Consider the following 3,414-nt stretch of genomic DNA (forward strand, 5'->3'; position numbering starts at 1 on the left):
CAAGAAGACGCCTGCAGAAGCTCAAGAACTAATTGAAATGGTTGCAAATAACCAATTCATGTACACTTCTGAAAGGAATCCTGTGAACAATGGGACAAATCAGAAGAAAGGAGTTCTTGAGATTGATACTCTGAATGCCATATTGGCTCAGAACAAAATATTGACTCAGCAAGTCAATATGATTTCTCGAAGTCTGTCTGGAATGCAAGCTGCACCAGGCGGTACTAAGGACGCTTCATCTGAAGAAGAAGCTTATAATCCTGAGAACCCTTCAATGGAAGAGGTGAATTACATGGGAGAACCCTATGGAAACACCTATAATCCTTCATGGAGAAATCATCCAAATCTTTCATGGAAGGATCAACAGAGACCTCAACAAGGTTTCAACAACAATAATGGTGGAAGAAACAGTTTTAGCAATGGCAAGCCTTTTCCATCATCTTCTCAGCAACAGACAGAGAATTCTAAGCAGAGCCACTCTGACTTAGCAACCATGGTCTCTGATCTAATCAAAACCACCCAAGGTTTCATGACTGAAACAAGGTCCTCCATTAGAAACTTGGAGGCACAAGTGGGTCAGCTGAGTAAGAAAATTACTGAACTCCCTCCTAGTACTCTTCCAAACAATACAGAAGAAAATCCAAAAGGAGAGTGCAAGGCCATCAACATGGCCGAATTTGGAGAGGAGGGAGAGGCAGTGAACGCCACTGAGGAAGACCTCAATAGACGTCCACTGGCCTCCAATGAGTTCCCTAATGAGGAACCATGGGAATCTAAGGCTCATAATGAGACCATAGAGATTCCATTGGACTTACTTCTGCCATTCATGAGCTCTGATGAGTATTCTTCCTCTGAAGAGGATGAGTATGTCACCAAAGAGCAAGTTGCTAAATACCTTAGAGCAATCATGAAGCTAAATGACAAGTTATTTGGTAATGAGACTTGGGAGGATGAACCCCCTTTGCTCACCAAAGAATTGGATGACTTGTCTAGGCAGAAACTACCTCAAAAGAGACAAGATCCTGGGAAGTTCTCAATACCTTGTGCCATAGGCACCATGACCTTCAAGAAGGCCTTGGGTGACCTAGGGTCAAGTGTAAACCTCATGCCTCTCTCTGTAATAGAGAAGCTAGGGATCTTTGAGGTGCAAGCTGCAAGAATCTCACTAGAAACTGCAGACAATTCAAGAAAACAAGCTTATGGACTTGTAGAGGATGTTCTGGTAAAAATTGAAGACAATTACATCCCGGCTGATTTCATAGTCCTAGAGACCGGGAAGTGCATGGATGAATCCATCATCCTTGGCAGACCCTTCCTAGCCATAGCAAAGGTTGTGATTGATGTTGACAGAGGAGAATTGATCATTCAAGTGAATGAAGAATCCTTTGTGTTTAAGGCTCAAGGATATCCCTCTGTCACCATGGAGAGGAAGCATGAAGAGCTTCTCTCAAAACAGAGTCAAACAGAGCCCCCACAGTCAAATTCTAAGTTTGGTGTTGAACCCCCACATTCAAACTCTAAGTTTGGTGTTGGGAGGTTCCAACATTGCTCTGAGCATATGTGAGGCTCCATGAGAGCCCACTGTCAAGCTACTGACATTAAAGAAGCGCTTGTTGGGAGGCAACCCAATGTTATATTTTATCTATTCTCTTTTGTTATTTTATATTTTCTGTAGGTTGGTGATCATGAGAAGTCACAAAATCAATAAAAAANNNNACAGAATAAAAAACAGAAAGAAAAATAGCACACCCTGGAGGAAGACCTTGCTGGCGTTTAAACGCCAGTCAGGGCAGCAAATGGGCGTTTAACGCCCAGTCTGGCACCATTTTGGGCGTTTAACGCCAGAAAGGGGCACCAGACTGGCGTTAAACGCCAGGAAAGGGCAAGAAGCTGGCGTTAAACGTCAGAAATGGGCACCAGCCCGGCGTTTAACGCCAGAATTGGCATAAAGAGCATTTTTGCTCGCCACTTGGTGCAGAGATGAATTTTCTTTGACACCTCAGGATCTGTGGACCCCACAAGATCCCCACCTACCCCACCACTCTCTCTCTTCTTCACCCATTCACCAATCACCTCAAAACCTCTTCCCCAAAAACCCCTCACCTATCAAATCCCATTATTCTCTTCACCACTCACATCCATCCTTCATAAAACATCCACCTACCTCACCATTCAAATTCAAACCACTTCCCTCCCAAACCCACCCATTCATAACCGACCCCTACCCCTCTCTCCACCCCTATATAAACCCATCTTCACTCCTTCATTTTCACACAACCTAAACACTAATTCTTCCCCTTTGGCCGAACCACAAAGCCACCTCCATCTCCTCTATTTCTTCTTCTTCTACTCCCTTCTTTCTTCTTTTGCTCGAGGACGAGCAAACCTTTTAAGTTTGGTGTGGTAAAAGCATTGCTTTTTGTTTTTCCATAACCATTTATGGCATCCAAGGCCAGAGAAACCTCTAGAAAGAGGAAAGGGAAGGCAAAAGCTTCCACTCCCGAGTCATGAGAGATGGAGAGATTCACCTCAAGGGATGCACTTTCCTTCTCAAAACTATTGGGAGCAAATCAACACCTCCCTAGGAGAATTGAGTTCCAACATGGGACAACTAAGGATGGAGCACCAAGAACATTCCATCCTCCTCCATGAAATTAGAGAAGATCAAAGAATCATGAGAGAGGAGCAACAAAGGCAAGGAAGAGACATTGAGGAGCTCAAGCACTCCATAGGATCTTCAAGAGGGAGAACAAGCCGCCATCACTAAGGTGGACCCGTTCTTTAACTTCCTTGTTTCTTATTTTCCTGTTTTTCGAAATTTTCATGCTTATGATTATCCATGTTTGTGTCTTATGATCATTAGTGTCTTAGTGTCTATGCCTCAAAGTTATGAATGTCCTATGAATCCATCACCTTTCTTGAATGAAAAATGTTCTTAATTGAAAAAGAGAAGAATTGCATGAATTTTAAAGCTGAGTCACAATCTGAAAAGGTTCACCCAGTTATGTGTCTGTGGCATGTATGTATCCGGTGGTAATACTGGAAGACAGAGTGCTTTGGGCCACGGCCAAGACTCATAAAGTAGCTGTGTTCAAGAATCATCATACTTAACTAGGAGAATCAATAATACTATCTGGATTCTAAGTTCCTATAGAAGCCAATCATTCTGAATTTCAAAGGATAGAGTGAGATGCCAAAACTGTTCAGAGGCAAAAAGCTAAAAGCCCCGCTCATCTTATTAATACTGATCTTCATAGATGTTTTTGGAGTTCATTGCATATTCTCTTCTTTTTATCTTATTTGATTTTCAGTTGCTTGGGGACAAGCAACAATTTAAGTTTGGTGTTGTGATGAGCGGATAATTTATACGCTTTTTGGCAATGTTTTTAGTATGTTTTTAGTATGTTTTAGTTA

The sequence above is a fragment of the Arachis duranensis genome, chromosome 9 (genome assembly GCF_000817695.3).
Source record: "Arachis duranensis cultivar V14167 chromosome 9, aradu.V14167.gnm2.J7QH, whole genome shotgun sequence".
NCBI classification, from domain to species: Eukaryota; Viridiplantae; Streptophyta; class Magnoliopsida; order Fabales; family Fabaceae; genus Arachis; species Arachis duranensis.